This window comes from Gorilla gorilla, chromosome 15 (assembly GCF_029281585.2).
Source record: "Gorilla gorilla gorilla isolate KB3781 chromosome 15, NHGRI_mGorGor1-v2.1_pri, whole genome shotgun sequence".
NCBI classification, from domain to species: domain Eukaryota; kingdom Metazoa; phylum Chordata; class Mammalia; order Primates; family Hominidae; genus Gorilla; species Gorilla gorilla.
The window spans coordinates 54225152-54245139 of record NC_073239.2 but is presented as its reverse complement, the minus strand read 5'-3'; positions in this window follow the sequence as shown (position 1 = coordinate 54245139).

Genomic DNA, 19988 nt, shown 5'->3' with positions numbered 1-19988 from the left:
GAATGGAATGGAATGGAATGGAATGGAATGGAATGGAATGGAATGGAATGGAATCAACCCGAGTAGAACGGAATGGAATGGAACGGAATGGAATGGAATGGAATGGAATGGAATGGAATGGAATGGAATCAACCCGAGTAGAACGGAATGGAATGGAATGGAATGGAATGGAATGGAATGGAATGGAATGGAATGGAATGGAATTCAATGGAATAGAATGGAATGGAATGGAATGGAATGGAATGGAATGAACCCGAGTAGAACGGAATGGAATGGAATGGAATTGAATGGAATGGAATGGAATGGATTGGAATGGAATGGTATCGAATGGAATCGAATGGAATGGAATGGAATGGAATGGAATGGAATGGAATCGAATGGAATGGAATGGAATGGAAGCGAATGGAATGGAATGGAATGGAATGGAATGGAATGGAATGGAATGGAATGGAATCAACCCGAGTAGATTGGAATGGATTGGAATGGAATGAAATGGAATGGAATGGAATTCAATGGAAAAAATGAAATGGAATGGAATGGAATGGAATGGAATGGAATAGAATCGAATGGAATCGAATGGAATCGAATGGAATGGAGTGGAATAGAATGGAATCAACCCGAGTAGAATGGAATGGAATGGAACGGAACGGAACGGAACGGAACGGAACGGAACGGAACGGAACGGAATGGAATGGAGTGAAATGGAATGGAATCGAATGGAATCGAACGGAACCGAATGGAATGGAAAGAAGGGAACGGAATGGAATGGAATGGAATGGAATGGAAAGGAATCAACCCGAGTAGAATGGAATGGATTGGAATGGAATGGAATGGAATGGAAAGGAATTCAATGGAATAGAATGAAATGGAATGGAATGGAATGGAATGGAATGGAATCGAATGGAATCGAATGGAATCGAATGGAATGGAGTGGAAGAGAATGGAATCAACTCGAGTAGAACGGAATGGAATGGAACGGAATGGAACGGAATGGAACGGAATGAAACGGAACGGAATGGAATGGAGTGAAATGGAATGGAATCTAACGGAATCGAATGGAACCGAATGGAATGGAATGGAACGGAATAGAATGGAATGGACTGGAATGGAATGGAATCAACCCTAGTAGAATGTAATGGATTGGAATGGAATGGAATGGAATGGAATGGAATGGAATGGAATGGAATGGAATGGAATGGAATCGAATGGAATCGAATGGAATGGAATGGAATGGAATGGAATGGAATCAACCCGAGTAGAACGGAATGGAATGGAATGGAATGGAATGGAATGGAATCAACCCGAGTAGAACGGAATGGAATGGAATGGAATGGAATGGAATGGAATGGAATGGAATGGAATGGAATGGAATGGAATGGAATCGAATGGAATTGAATGGAATCAAATGGAATGGAATGGAATCGAATGTAATCAACCCGAGTAGAACGGAATGGAATGGAATGGAATGGAATGGAATGGAACGGAATGGAATGGAATTGAGTGGAATGGAATGGAATGGAATGGAATGGAATGGAATGGAATGGAATGGAATGGAATGGAATCAACACGACTAGAACGGAATGGAATGGAATGGAATGGAATGGAATGGAATGGAATGGAATTCAATGGAATGGAATGGAATGGAATGGTATCAACCCGAGTAGAACGGAATGGAATGGAATGGAAAGGAATGGAATGGAGTGGAATGGAATGGAATGGAATGGAATTCAATGGAATGGAACGGAATGGAATGGAATGGAATGGAATGGAATGGAATGGAATGGAATGGAATGGAGTGGAGTGGAATGGAATGGAATGGAATGGAATGGAATGGAATGGAATGGAATGGAATGGAATTCAATGGAATAGAATGGAATGGAATGGAATGGAATGGAATCAACCCGAGTAGAAAGGAATGGAACGGAATGGAATGGAATGGAATGGAATGGAATGGAATGGAATGGAATGGAATGGAATGGAATGCAATGAAATGGAATTGAATCGAATGCAATCGAATGGAATGGACTGTAATGAAATGGAATGGAATGGAATGGAATGGAACGGAATGGAATCGAATGGAATCGAATGGAATTGAATGGAATCAACCCGAGTAGAATGGAATGGATTGGAATGGAATGGAATGGAATGGAATCGAATGGAATGGAATGGAATGGAATGGAATGGAATGGAATGAACCCGAGTAGAACGGAATGGAATGGAATGGAATGGAATGGAATGGAATGGAATGGAATGGAATGGAATCAACCCGAGTAGAATGGAATGGATAGGAATGGAATGGAATGGAATGGAATGTAATTCAATAGAATGGAATGGAGGGGAATGGAAAGGAATGGAATGGAAAGGAATACAATCGAATGGAATCGAACGGAATCGAATGGAATGGAGTGGAATAGAGTGGAATCAACCCGAATAGAACGGAACGGAACGGAACGGAACGGAACGGAATGGAATGGAGTGAAATGGAATTGAATCAAATGGAGTCGAATGGAACCGAATGGAATGGAATGGAAGGGAATGGAATGGAATGGAATGGAATGGAATGGAATGGAATGGAATGGAATCAACCCGAGTAGAACGGAGTGGAATGGAATGGAATGGAATGGAATGGAATGGAATGCAATGGAATGGAATGGAATGGAATGGAATGGAATGGAATGGAATGGAATGGAATCAACCCGAGTAGAACGGAGTGGAATGGAATGGAATGGAATGGAATGGAATGGAATGGAATGGAATGGAATGGAATCAACCCGAGTAGAACGGAATGGAATGGAATGGAATGGAATGGAATGGAATGGAATGGAATGGAATGGAATGGAATGGAATGGAATGGAATGGAATTCAATGGAATAGAATGGAATGGAATGGAATGGAATGGAATGGAATGGAATGAACCCGAGTAGAACGGAATGGAATGGAATGGAATTGAATGGAATGGAATGGAATGGAATGGAATGGAATGGAATCGAATGGAATGGAATGGAATGGAATGGAATGGAATGGAATGGAATGGAATGGAATCGAATGGAATGGAATGGAATGGAAGCGAATGGAATGGAATGGAATGGAATGGAATGGAATGGAATGGAATGGAATGGAATCAACCCGAGTAGATTGGAATGGATTGGAATGGAATGGAATGGAATGGAATGGAATACTATGGAATAGAATGAAATGAAATGGAATGGAATGGAATGGAATGGAATGGAAAGGAATGGAATGGAATGGAATGGAATGGAATGGAATGGAATGGAATGAACCCGAGTAGAACGGAATGGAATGGTATGGAATGGAATGGAATGGAATGGAATGGAATGGAATGGAATGGAATGGAATCAACCCGAGTAGAATGGAATGGATAGGAATGGAATGGAATGGAATGGAATGGAATTCAATAGAATGGAATGGAGGGGAATGGAAAGGAATGGAATGGAAAGGAATGGAATAGAATGGAATCGAACGGAATCGAATGGAATGGAGTGGAATAGAGTGGAATCAACCCGAATAGAACGGAACGGAACGGAACGGAACGGAACGGAATGGAATGGAGTGAAATGGAATGGAATCAAATGGAGTCGAATGGAACCGAATGGAATGGAATGGAAGGGAATGGAATGGAATGGAATGGAATGGAATGGAATGGAATGGAATGGAATGGAATGGAATGGAATTCAATGGAATGGAATGGAATGGAATGGTATCAACCCGAGTAGAACGGAATGGAATGGAATGGAAAGGAATGGAATGGAGTGGAATGGAATGGAATGGAATGGAATTCAATGGAATGGAACGGAATGGAATGGAATGGAATGGAATGGAATGGAATGGAATGGAATGGAATGGAATGGAATGGAGTGGAGTGGAATGGAATGGAATGGAATGGAATGGAATGGAATGGAATGGAATGGAATTCAATGGAATAGAATGGAATGGAATGGAATGGAATGGAATCAACCCGAGTAGAAAGGAATGGAACGGAATGGAATGGAATGGAATGGAATGGAATGGAATGGAATGGAATGGAATGGAATGGAATGGAATGCAATGAAATGGAATTGAATCGAATGGAATCGAATGGAATGGACTGTAATTAAATGGAATGGAATGGAATGTAATGGAACGGAATGGAATCGAATGGAATCGAATGGAATTGAATGGAATCAACCCGAGTAGAATGGAATGGATTGGAATGGAATGGAATGGAATGGAATCGAATGGAATGGAATGGAATGGAATGGAATGGAATGAACCCGAGTAGAACGGAATAGAATGGAATGGAATGGAATGGAATGGAATGGAATGGAATGGAATGGAATGGAATGGAATGGAATCAACCCGAGTAGAATGGAATGGATAGGAATGGAATGGAATGGAATGGAATGTAATTCAATAGAATGGAATGGAGGGGAATGGAAAGGAATGGAATGGAAAGGAATGTAATCGAATGGAATCGAACGGAATCGAATGGAATGGAGTGGAATAGAGTGGAATCAACCCGAATAGAACGGAACGGAACGGAACGGAACGGAACGGAATGGAATGGAGTGAAATGGAATTGAATCAAATGGAGTCGAATGGAACCGAATGGAATGGAATGGAAGGGAATGGAATGGAATGGAATGGAATGGAATGGAATGGAATGGAATGGAATGGAATCAACCCGAGTAGAACGGAGTGGAATGGAATGGAATGGAATGGAATGGAATGGAATGGAATGGAATGCAATGGAATGGAATGGAATGGAATGGAATGGAATGGAATGGAATGGAATGGAATGGAATGGAATCAACCCGAGTAGAACGGAATGGAATGGAATGGAATGGAATGGAATGGAATGGAATGGAATGGAATGGAATGGAATCAACCCGAGTAGAACGGAATGGAATGGAATGGAATGGAATGGAATGGAATGGAATGGAATTCAATGGAATAGAATGGAATGGAATGGAATGGAATGGAATGGAATGGAATGAACCCGAGTAGAACGGAATGGAATGGAATGGAATTGAATGGAATGGAATGGAATGGAATGGAATGGAATGGAATCGAATGGAATCGAATGGAATGGAATGGAATGGAATGGAATGGAATGGAATGGAATCGAATGGAATGGAATGGAATGGAAGCGAATGGAATGGAATGGAATGGAATGGAATGGAATGGAATGGAATGGAATCAACCCGAGTAGATTGGAATGGATTGGAATGGAATGGAATGGAATGGAATGGAATACTATGGATTAGAATGAAATGAAATGGAATGGAATGGAATGGAATGGAATGGAAAGGAATGGAATGGAATGGAATGGAATGGAATGGAATGGAATGGAATGGAATGAACCCGAGTAGAACGGAATGGAATGGTATGGAATGGAATGGAATGGAATGGAATGGAATGGAATGGAATGGAATGGAATCAACCCGAGTAGAATGGAATGGATAGGAATGGAATGGAATGGAATGGAATCGAATGGAATCGAACGGAATCGAATGGAATGGAGTGGAATAGAGTGGAATCAACCCGAATAGAACGGAACGGAACGGAACGGAACGGAACGGAATGGAATGGAGTGAAATGGAATGGAATCAAATGGAGTCGAATGGAACCGAATGGAATGGAATGGAAGGGAATGGAATGGAATGGAATGGAATGGAATGGAATGGAATGGAATGGAATCAACCCGAGTAGAACGGAGTGGAATGGAATGGAATGGAATGGAATGGAATGGAATGCAATGGAATGGAATGGAATGGAATGGAATGGAATGGAATGGAATGGAATGGAATCAACCCGAGTAGAACGGAATGGAATGGAATGGAATGGAATGGAATGGAATGGAATGGAATGGAATGGAATGGAATCAACCCGAGTAGAACGGAATGGAATGGAATGGAATGGAATGGAATGGAATGGAATGGAATGGAATGGAATGGAATGGAATTCAATGGAATAGAATGGAATGGAATGGAATGGAATGGAATGGAATGAACCCGAGTAGAACGGAATGGAATGGAATGGAATTGAATGGAATGGAATGGAATGGAATGGAATGGAATGGAATCGAATGGAATCGAATGGAATGGAATGGAATGGAATGGAATGGAATGGAATGGAATGGAATGGAATCGAATGGAATGCAATGGAATGGAAGCGAATGGAATGGAATGGAACGGAATGGAATGGAACGGAATGGAATGGAATGGAATGGAATGGAATCAACCCGAGTAGATTGGAATGGATTGGAATGGAATGGAATGGAATGGAATGGAATTCTATGGAATAGAATGAAATGAAATGGAATGGAATGGAATGGAATGGAAAGGAATGGAATGGAATGGAATGGAATGGAATGGAATGGAATGGAATGGAATGAACCCGAGTAGAACGGAATGGAATGGAATGGAATGGAATGGAATGGAATGGAATGGAATGGAATGGAATGGAATGGAATGGAATGGAATGGAATGGAATCAACCCGAGTAGAATGGAATGGATAGGAATGGAATGGAATGGAATGGAATGGAATTCAATAGAATGGAATGGAGGGGAATGGAAAGGAATGGAATGGAAAGGAATGGAATCGAATGGAATCGAACGGAATCGAATGGAATGGAGTGGAATAGAGTGGAATCAACCCGAATAGAACGGAACGGAACGGAACGGAACGGAACGGAAAGGAACGGAATGGAATTGAGTGAAATGGAATGGAATCAAATGGAGTCGAATGGAACCGAATGGAATGGAATGGAATGGAATGGAATGGAATGGAATGGAATGGAATGGAATGGAATGGAATGGAATGGAATGGAATCAACCCGAGTAGAACGGAGTGGAATGGAATGGAATGGAATGGAATGGAATGGAATGCAATGGAATGGAATGGAATGGAATGGAATGGAATGGAATGGAATGGAGTGGAATGGAAAGGAATCAACCCGAGTAGAACGGAATGGAATGGAATGGAATGGAATGGAATGGAATGGAATGGAATGGAATGGAATGGAATGGAATCAACCCGAGTAGAACGGAATGGAATGGAATGGAATGGAATGGAATGGAATGGAATGGAATGGAATGGAATGGAATGGAATGGAATTCAATGGAATAGAATGGAATGGAATGGAATGGAATGGAATGGAATTTAATGAACCCGAGTAGAACGGAATGGAATGGAATGGAATTGAATGGAATGGAATGGAATGGAATGGAATGGAATGGAATGGAATGGAATGGAATGGAATCGAATGGAATGGAATCGAATGGAAGCGAATGGAATGGAATGGAATGGAATGGAATGGAATCAACCCGAGTAGAACGGAATGGAATGGAATGGAATGGAATGGAATGGAATCAACCCGAGTAGAACGGAATGGAATGGAATGGAATGGAATGGAATGGAATGGAATGGAATGGAATGGAATGGAATGGAATCGAATGGAATTGAATGGAATCAAATGGAATGGAATGGAAATGAATGTAATCAACCCGAGTAGAACGGAATGGAATGGAATGGAATGGAATGGAATGGAATGGAACGGAATGGAATGGAATTGAGTGGAATGGAATGGAATGGAATGGAATGGAATGGAATGGAATGGAATGGAATGGAATGGAATGGAATGGAATCAACACGAGTAGAACGTAATGGAATGGAATGGAATGGAATGGAATGGAATGGAATGGAATGGAATGGAATGGATTTCAATGGAATGGAACGGAATGGAATGGAATGGAATGGAATGGAATGGAATGGAATGGAATGGAATGGAGTGGAGTGGAATGGAATGGAATGGAATGGAATGGAATGGAATGGAATGGAATTCAATGGAATAGAATGGAATGGAATGGAATGGAATGGAATCAACCCGAGTAGAAAGGAATGGAACGGAATGGAATGGAATGGAATGGAATGGAATGGAATGGAATGGAATGGAATGGAATGGAATGGAATGGAATGCAATGAAATGGAATGGAATCGAATGGAATCGAATGGAATGGACTGTAATGAAATGGAATGGAATGGAATGGAATGGAACGGAATGGAATCGAATGGAATCGAATGGAATTGAATGGAATCAACCCGAGTAGAATGGAATGGATTGGAATGGAATGGAATGGAATGGAATTGAATGGAATGGAATGGAATGGAATGGAATGGAATGGAATGAACCCGAGTAGAACGGAATGGAATGGAATGGAATGGAATGGAATGGAATGGAATGGAATGGAATCAACCCGAGTAGAATGGAATGGATAGGAATGGAATGGAATGGAATGGAATGTAATTCAATAGAATGGAATGGAGGGGAATGGAAAGGAATGGAATGGAAAGGAATGGAATCGAATGGAATCGAACGGAATCGAATGGAATGGAGTGGAATAGAGTGGAATCAACCCGAATAGAACGGAACGGAACGGAACGGAACGGAACGGAATGGAATGGAGTGAAATGGAATGGAATCAAATGGAGTCGAATGGAACCGAATGGAATGGAATGGAAGGGAATGGAATGGAATGGAATAGAATGGAATCGGATGGAATGGAGTGGAATGGAATGGAATGGAATGGAATGGAATGGAATGAAATCGAATGGATGGAATCGAATGGAATGGAATGGAATGGAATGGAATGGAATGGAATGGAATGGAATGGAATAGAATGGAATCGGATGGAATGGAGTGGAATGGAATGGAATGGAATGGAATGGAATGGAATGAAATCGAATGGAATGGAATCGAATGGAATGGAATGGAATGGAATGGAATGGAATGGAATGGAATGGAATCAACCCGAGTAGAACGGAATGGAATGGAATGGAATGGAATGGAATGGAATGGAATGGAATTCAATGGAATAGAATGGAATGGAATGGAATAGAATGGAATGGAATGGAATGGAATCGAATGGAATGGAATGGAACGGAATGGAACAGAACGGAATGGAATGGAATGGAATGGAATGGAATGGAATGGAATGGAATGGAATGGAATGGAATGCAATGAAATGGAATGGAATCGAATGGAATCGAATGGAATGGACTGTAATGAAACGGAATGGAATGGAATGGAATGGAATGGAATGGAATGGAATTGAATGGAATCAACCCGAGTAGAATGGAATGGATTGGAATGGAATGGAATGGAATCGAATCGAATGGAATGGAATGGAATAGAAAGGAATGGAAAGGAATGGAATGGACGCGAGTAGAACGGAATGGAATGGAATGGAATGGAATGGAATGGAATGGAATGGAATGGAATGGAATGGAATGGAAACAACCCGAGTAGAATGGAATGGATAGGAATGGAATGGAATGGAATGGAATGTAATTCAATAGAATGGAATGGAGGGGAATGGAAAGGAATGGAATGGAATGGAATGGAATCGAATGGAATCGAATGGAATCGAATGGAATGGAGTGGAATAGAGTGGAATCAACCCGAATAGAACGGAACGGAACGGAACGGAACGGAACGGAACGGAACCGAATGGAATGGAGTGAAATGGAATGGAATAGAATGGAATCGAATGGAACCGAATGGAATGGAAAGAAGGGAATTAAATGGAGTGGAATGGAATGGAATGGAATGGAATGGAATCAACCCGAGTAGAATGGAATGGATTGGAATGGAATGGAATGGAGTGGAATGGAATGGAATTCAATAGAATAGAATGGAATGGAATGGAATGGAATGGAATGGAATCGAATCGAATGGAAACGAATGGAATCGAATGGAATGGAGTGGAATAGAATGGAATCAACCTGAATAGAACGGAACGGAACGGAACGGAACGGAACGGAATGGAATTGAGAGAAATGGAATGGAATCGAATGGAATCGATAGGAACCGAATGGAATGGAATGGAAGGGAATGGACTTCAATGGAATAGAATGGAATGGAATGGAATGGAATTGAATGGAATGGAATGGAATGTAATGGAATGGAATGGAATCGAATGGAATCGAATGGAATCGAATGGAATGGAATGGAATGGAATGGAATCGAATGGAATGGAACGGAATGGAATGGAATGGAATGGAATGGAATGGAATGGAATGGAATTCAATGGAATAGAATGGAATGGAATGAAATGGAATGGAATCAACCCGAGAAGAATGGAATGGATTGTAATGGAATGGAATGGAATGGAATGGAATGGAATGGAATGGAATGGAATGGAATGGAATGGAATGGAAAGGAATGGAATGGAATGGAATTGAATTCAATGGAATGGAATGGAATGGAATGGAAGGGAATGGAATCAACCCGAGTAGAACGGAATGGAATGGAATGGAATGGAATGGAATGGAATGGAATGGAATGGAATGGAATGGAATGGAATGGAATGAACCCGAGTAGAACGGAATGGAATGGAATGGAATGGAATGGAATGGAATGTAATTCAATAAAATAGAATGGAAGGGAATGGAAAGGAATGGAAAGGAATGGAAAGGAATGGAATGGAATGGAATGGAATCGAATGGAATCGAATGGAATCGAATGGAATGGAGTGGAATAGAATGGAATCAACCCGAATAGAACGGAACGGAACGGAACAGAACGGAACAGAACGGAATGGAATGGAGTGAAATGGAATGGAATCAAATGGAATCGAATGGAACAGAATGGAATGGAATGGAAGGGAATGGAATGCAATGGAATGGAATGGAATGGAATGGAATCAACCCGAGTAGAATGGAATGGACTGGAATGGAATGGAATGGAATGGAATGGAATGGAATGGAATGGAATGGAATGGAATCAACCCGAGTAGAACGGAATGGAATGGAACGGAATGGAATGGAATGGAATGGAATGGAATGGAATGGAATGGAATCAACCCGAGTAGAACGGAATGGAATGGAATGGAATGGAATGGAATGGAATGGAATGGAATGGAATGGAATTCAATGGAATAGAATGGAATGGAATGGAATGGAATGGAATGGAATGAACCCGAGTAGAACGGAATGGAATGGAATGGAATGGATTGGAATGGAATGGTATCGAATGGAATCGAATGGAATGGAATGGAATGGAATGGAATGGAATGGAATGGAATCGAATGGAATGGAATGGAATGGAAGCGAATGGAATGGAATGGAATGGAATGGAATGGAATGGAATGGAATGGAATCAACCCGAGTAGATTGGAATGGATTGGAATGGAATGAAATGGAATGGAATGGAATTCAATGGAAAAAATGAAATGGAATGGAATGGAATGGAATGGAATGGAATAGAATCGAATGGAATCGAATGGAATCGAATGGAATGGAGTGGAATAGAATGGAATCAACCCGAGTAGAATGGAATGGAATGGAACGGAACGGAACGGAACGGAACGGAACGGAACGGAACGGAATGGAATGGAGTGAAATGGAATGGAATCGAATGGAATCGAACGGAACCGAATGGAATGGAAAGAAGGGAACGGAATGGAATGGAATGGAATGGAATGGAAAGGAATCAACCCGAGTAGAATGGAATGGATTGGAATGGAATGGAATGGAATGGAAAGGAATTCAATGGAATAGAATGAAATGGAATGGAATGGAATGGAATGGAATGGAATCGAATGGAATCGAATGGAATCGAATGGAATGGAGTGGAAGAGAATGGAATCAACTCGAGTAGAACGGAATGGAATGGAACGGAATGGAACGGAATGGAACGGAATGAAACGGAACGGAATGGAATGGAGTGAAATGGAATGGAATCTAATGGAATCGAATGGAACCGAATGGAATGGAATGGAACGGAATAGAATGGAATGGACTGGAATGGAATGGAATCAACCCTAGTAGAATGTAATGGATTGGAATGGAATGGAATGGAATGGAATGGAATGGAATGGAATGGAATCGAATGGAATCGAATGGAATGGAATGGAATGGAATGGAATGGAATCAACCCGAGTAGAACGGAATGGAATGGAATGGAATGGAATGGAATGGAATCAACCCGAGTAGAACGGAATGGAATGGAATGGAATGGAATGGAATGGAATGGAATGGAATGGAATGGAATGGAATGGAATCGAATGGAATCGAATGGAATGGAATGGAATGGAATGGAATGGAATCAACCCGAGTAGAACGGAATGGAATGGAATGGAATGGAATGGAATGGAATCAACCCGAGTAGAACGGAATGGAATGGAATGGAATGGAATGGAATGGAATGGAATGGAATGGAATGGAATGGAATGGAATGGAATGGAATGGAATCGAATGGAATTGAATGGAATCAAATGGAATGGAATGGAATCGAATGTAATCAACCCGAGTAGAACGGAATGGAATGGAATGGAATGGAATGGAATGGAACGGAATGGAATGGAATTGAGTGGAATGGAATGGAATGGAATGGAAGGGAATGGAATGCAATGGAATGGAATGGAATGGAATGGAATCAACCCGAGTAGAATGGAATGGACTGGAATGGAATGGAATGGAATGGAATGGAATGGAATGGAATGGAATGGAATGGAATCAACCCGAGTAGAACGGAATGGAATGGAACGGAATGGAATGGAATGGAATGGAATGGAATGGAATGGAATGGAATCAACCCGAGTAGAACGGAATGGAATGGAATGGAATGGAATGGAATGGAATGGAATGGAATGGAATGGAATTCAATGGAATAGAATGGAATGGAATGGAATGGAATGGAATGGAATGAACCCGAGTAGAACGGAATGGAATGGAATGGAATGGATTGGAATGGAATGGTATCGAATGGAATCGAATGGAATGGAATGGAATGGAATGGAATGGAATGGAATGGAATCGAATGGAATGGAATGGAATGGAAGCGAATGGAATGGAATGGAATGGAATGGAATGGAATGGAATGGAATGGAATCAACCCGAGTAGAATGGAATGGATTGGAATGGAATGAAATGGAATGGAATGGAATTCAATGGAAAAAATGAAATGGAATGGAATGGAATGGAATGGAATGGAATAGAATCGAATGGAATCGAATGGAATCGAATGGAATGGAGTGGAATAGAATGGAATCAACCCGAGTAGAATGGAATGGAATGGAACGGAACGGAACGGAACGGAACGGAACGGAACGGAACGGAATGGAATGGAGTGAAATGGAATGGAATCGAATGGAATCGAACGGAACCGAATGGAATGGAAAGAAGGGAACGGAATGGAATGGAATGGAATGGAATGGAAAGGAATCAACCCGAGTAGAATGGAATGGATTGGAATGGAATGGAATGGAATGGAAAGGAATTCAATGGAATAGAATGAAATGGAATGGAATGGAATGGAATGGAATGGAATCGAATGGAATCGAATGGAATCGAATGGAATGGAGTGGAAGAGAATGGAATCAACTCGAGTAGAACGGAATGGAATGGAACGGAATGGAACGGAATGGAACGGAATGAAACGGAACGGAATGGAATGGAGTGAAATGGAATGGAATCTAATGGAATCGAATGGAACCGAATGGAATGGAATGGAACGGAATAGAATGGAATGGACTGGAATGGAATGGAATCAACCCTAGTAGAATGTAATGGATTGGAATGGAATGGAATGGAATGGAATGGAATGGAATGGAATGGAATCGAATGGAATCGAATGGAATGGAATGGAATGGAATGGAATGGAATCAACCCGAGTAGAACGGAATGGAATGGAATGGAATGGAATGGAATGGAATCAACCCGAGTAGAACGGAATGGAATGGAATGGAATGGAATGGAATGGAATGGAATGGAATGGAATGGAATGGAATGGAATGGAATGGAATCGAATGGAATCGAATGGAATGGAATGGAATGGAATGGAATGGAATCAACCCGAGTAGAACGGAATGGAATGGAATGGAATGGAATGGAATGGAATCAACCCGAGTAGAACGGAATGGAATGGAATGGAATGGAATGGAATGGAATGGAATGGAATGGAATGGAATGGAATGGAATGGAATGGAATCGAATGGAATTGAATGGAATCAAATGGAATGGAATGGAATCGAATGTAATCAACCCGAGTAGAACGGAATGGAATGGAATGGAATGGAATGGAATGGAACGGAATGGAATGGAATTGAGTGGAATGGAATGGAATGGAATGGAATGGAATGGAATGGAATGGAATGGAATGGAATCAACACGAGTAGAACGGAATGGAATGGAATGGAATGGAATGGAATGGAATGGAATGGAATGGAATTCAATGGAATGGAATGGAATGGAATGGTATCAACCCGAGTAGAACGGAATGGAATGGAATGGAAAGGAATGGAATGGAGTGGAATGGAATGGAATGGAATGGAATTCAATGGAATGGAACGGAATGGAATGGAATGGAATGGAATGGAATGGAATGGAATGGAATGGAATGGAATGGAGTGGAGTGGAATGGAATGGAATGGAATGGAATGGAATGGAATGGAATGGAATGGAATTCAATGGAATAGAATGGAATGGAATGGAATGGAATGGAATCAACCCGAGTAGAAAGGAATGGAACGGAATGGAATGGAATGGAATGGAATGAAATGGAATGGAATGGAATGGAATGGAATGGAATGGAATGCAATGAAATGGAATTGAATCGAATGGAATCGAATGGAATGGACTGTAATGAAATGGAATGGAATGGAATGTAATGGAACGGAATGGAATCGAATGGAATCGAATGGAATTGAATGGAATCAACCCGAGTAGAATGGAATGGATTGGAATGGAATGGAATGGAATGGAATCGAATGGAATGGAATGGAATGGAATGGAATGGAATGAACCCGAGTAGAACGGAATGGAATGGAATGGAATGGAATGGAATGGAATGGAATGGAATGGAATGGAATGGAATCAACCCGAGTAGAATGGAATGGATAGGAATGGAATGGAATGGAATGGAATGGAATTCAATAGAATGGAATGGAGGGGAATGGAAAGGAATGGAATGGAAAGGAATGTAATCGAATGGAATCGAACGGAATCGAATGGAATGGAGTGGAATAGAGTGGAATCAACCCGAATAGAACGGAACGGAACGGAAAGGAACGGAACGGAATGGAATGGAGTGAAATGGAATTGAATCAAATGGAGTCGAATGGAACCGAATGGAATGGAATGGAAGGGAATGGAATGGAATGGAATGGAATGGAATGGAATGGAATGGAATGGAATGGAATCAACCCGAGTAGAACGGAATGGAATGGAATGGAATGGAATGGAATGGAATCAACCCGAGTAGAACGGAATGGAATGGAATGGAATGGAATGGAATGGAATGGAATGGAATGGAATGGAATGGAATGGAATGGAATCGAATGGAATTGAATGGAATCAAATGGAATGGAATGGAATCGAATGTAATCAACCCGAGTAGAACGGAATGGAATGGAATGGAATGGAATGGAATGGAACGGAATGGAATGGAATTGAGTGGAATGGAATGGAATGGAATGGAATGGAATGGAATGGAATGGAATGGAATGGAATCAACACGAGTAGAACGGAATGGAATGGAATGGAATGGAATGGAATGGAATGGAATGGAATGGAATTCAATGGAATGGAATGGAATGGAATGGTATCAACCCGAGTAGAACGGAATGGAATGGAATGGAAAGGAATGGAATGGAGTGGAATGGAATGGAATGGAATGGAATTCAATGGAATGGAACGGAATGGAATGGAATGGAATGGAATGGAATGGAATGGAATGGAATGGAATGGAATGGAGTGGAGTGGAATGGAATGGAATGGAATGGAATGGAATGGAATGGAATGGAATGGAATTCAATGGAATAGAATGGAATGGAATGGAATGGAATGGAATCAACCCGAGTAGAAAGGAATGGAACGGAATGGAATGGAATGGAATGGAATGAAATGGAATGGAATGGAATGGAATGGAATGGAATGGAATGCAATGAAATGGAATTGAATCGAATGGAATCGAATGGAATGGACTGTAATGAAATGGAATGGAATGGAATGTAATGGAACGGAATGGAATCGAATGGAATCGAATGGAATTGAATGGAATCAACCCGAGTAGAATGGAATGGATTGGAATGGAATGGAATGGAATGGAATCGAATGGAATGGAATGGAATGGAATGGAATGGAATGAACCCGAGTAGAACGGAATGGAATGGAATGGAATGGAATGGAATGGAATGGAATGGAATGGAATGGAATGGAATCAACCCGAGTAGAATGGAATGGATAGGAATGGAATGGAATGGAATGGAATGGAATTCAATAGAATGGAATGGAGGGGAATGGAAAGGAATGGAATGGAAAGGAATGTAATCGAATGGAATCGAACGGAATCGAATGGAATGGAGTGGAATAGAGTGGAATCAACCCGAATAGAACGGAACGGAACGGAAAGGAACGGAACGGAATGGAATGGAGTGAAATGGAATTGAATCAAATGGAGTCGAATGGAACCGAATGGAATGGAATGGAAGGGAATGGAATGGAATGGAATGGAATGGAATGGAATGGAATGGAATGGAATGGAATCAACCCGAGTAGAACGGAGTGGAATGGAATGGAATGGAATGGAATGGAATGGAATGCAATGGAATGGAATGGAATGGAATGGAATGGAATGGAATGGAATGGAATGGAATCAACCCGAGTAGAACGGAGTGGAATGGAATGGAATGGAATGGAATGGAATGGAATGGAATGGAATGGAATCAACCCGAGTAGAACGGAATGGAATGGAATGGAATGGAATGGAATGGAATGGAATGGAATGGAATGGAATGGAATGGAATTCAATGGAATAGAATGGAATGGAATGGAATGGAATGGAATGGAATGGAATGAACCCGAGTAGAACGGAATGGAATGGAATGGAATTGAATGGAATGGAATGGAATGGAATGGAATGGAATGGAATCGAATGGAATCGAATGGAATGGAATGGAATGGAATGGAATGGAATGGAATCGAATGGAATGGAATGGAATGGAAGCGAATGGAATGGAATGGAATGGAATGGAATGGAATGGAATGGAATGGAATGGAATCAACCCGAGTAGATTGGAATGGATTGGAATGGAATGGAATGGAATGGAATGGAATACTATGGAATAGAATGAAATGAAATGGAATGGAATGGAATGGAATGGAATGGAAAGGAATGGAATGGAATGGAATGGAATGGAATGGAATGGAATGGAATGGAATGAACCCGAGTAGAACGGAATGGAATGGTATGGAATGGAATGGAATGGAATGGAATGGAATGGAATGGAATGGAATGGAATCAACCCGAGTAGAATGGAATGGATAGGAATGGAATGGAATGGAATGGAATGGAATTCAATAGAATGGAATGGAGGGGAATGGAAAGGAATGGAATGGAAAGGAATGGAATCGAATGGAATCGAACGGAATCGAATGGAATGGAGTGGAATAGAGTGGAATCAACCCGAATAGAACGGAACGGAACGGAACGGAACGGAACGGAATGGAATGGAGTGAAATGGAATGGAATCAAATGGAGTCGAATGGAACCGAATGGAATGGAATGGAAGGGAATGGAATGGAATGGAATGGAATGGAATGGAATGGAATGGAATGGAATGGAATGGAATGGAATGGAATGGAATTCAATGGAATGGAATGGAATGGAATGGTATCAACCCGAGTAGAACGGAATGGAATGGAATGGAAAGGAATGGAATGGAGTGGAATGGAATGGAATGGAATGGAATTCAATGGAATGGAACGGAATGGAATGGAATGGAATGGAATGGAATGGAATGGAATGGAGTGGAGTGGAATGGAATGGAATGGAATGGAATGGAATGGAATGGAATGGAATGGAATGGAATTCAATGGAATAGAATGGAATGGAATGGAATGGAATGGAATCAACCCGAGTAGAAAGGAATGGAACGGAATGGAATGGAATGGAATGGAATGGAATGGAATGGAATGGAATGGAATGGAATGGAATGCAATGAAATGGAATTGAATCGAATGGAATCGAATGGAATGGACTGTAATTAAATGGAATGGAATGGAATGGAATGGAACGGAATGGAATCGAATGGAATCGAATGGAATTGAATGGAATCAACCCGAGTAGAATGGAATGGATTGGAATGGAATGGAATGGAATGGAATCGAATGGAATGGAATGGAATGGAATGGAATGGAATGAACCCGAGTAGAACGGATTGGAATGGAATGGAATGGAATGGAATGGAATGGAATGGAATGGAATGGAATGGAATGGAATGGAATCAACCCGAGTAGAATGGAATGGATAGGAATGGAATGGAATGGAATGGAATGTAATTCAATAGAATGGAATGGAGGGGAATGGAAAGGAATGGAATGGAAAGGAATGTAATCGAATGGAATCGAACGGAATCGAATGGAATGGAGTGGAATAGAGTGGAATCAACCCGAATAGAACGGAACGGAACGGAACGGAACGGAACGGAATGGAATGGAGTGAAATGGAATGGAATCAAATGGAGTCGAATGGAACCGAATGGAATGGAATGGAAGGGAATGGAATGGAATGGAATGGAATGGAATGGAATGGAATGGAATGGAATGGAATCAACCCGAGTAGAACGGAGTGGAATGGAATGGAATGGAATGGAATGGAATGGAATGCAATGGAATGGAATGGAATGGAATGGAATGGAATGGAATGGAATGGAATGGAATCAACCCGAGTAGAACGGAATGGAATGGAATGGAATGGAATGGAATGGAATGGAATGGAAAGGAATGGAATGGAATGGAATGGAATGGAATGGAATGGAATGGAATGAACCCGAGTAGAACGGAATGGAATGGAATGGAATCGAATGGAATCGAATGGAATGGAGTGGAATAGAATGGAATCAACCCGAATAGAACGGAACGGAACGGAACAGAACGGAACAGAACGGAATGGAATGGAGTGAAATGGAATGGAACCAAATGGAATCGAATGGAACAGAATGGAATGGAATGGAAGGGAATGGAATGCAATGGAATAGAATGGAATGGAATGGAATGGAATGGAATGGAATGGAATGGAATGGAATGGAATGGAATGGAATCGAATGGAATTGAATGGAATCAAATGGAATGGAATGGAATCGAATGTAATCAACCCGAGTAGAACGGAATGGAATGGAATGGAATGGAATGGAATGGAACGGAATGGAATGGAATTGAGTGGAATGGAATGGAATGGAATGGAATGGAATGGAATGGAATGGAATGGAATCAACACGAGTAGAACGGAATGGAATGGAATGGAATGGAATGGAATGGAATGGAATGGAATGGAATTCAATGGAATGGAATGGAATGGAATGGAATCAACCCGAGTAGAACGGAATGGAATGGAAAGGAAAGGAATGGAATGGAGTGGAATGGAATGGAATGGAATTGAATTCATTGGAATGGAACGGAATGGAATGGAATGGAATGGAATGGAATGGAATGGAATGGAATGGAATCGAATGGAATGGAATGGAATGGAATGGAATGGAATGGAATGGAATGGAATCAACCCGAGTAGAACGGAATGGAATGGAATGGAATGGAATGGAATGGAATCAACCCGAGTAGAACGGAATGGAATGGAATGGAATGGAATGGAATGGAATGGAATGGAATGGAATGGAATGGAATCGAATGGAATTGAATGGAATCAAATGGAATGGAATGGATTTGAATGTAATCAACCCGAGTAGAACGGAATGGAATGGAATGGAATGGAATGGAATGGAACGGAATGGAATGGAATTGAGTGGAATGGAATGGAATGGAATGGAATGGAATGGAATGGAATGGAATGGAATGGAATCAACACGAGTAGAACGGAATGGAATGGAATGGAATGGAATGGAATGGAATGGAATGGAATTCAATGGAATGGAATGGAATGGAATGGAATCAACCCGAGTAGAACGGAATGGAATGGAATGGAAAGGAATGG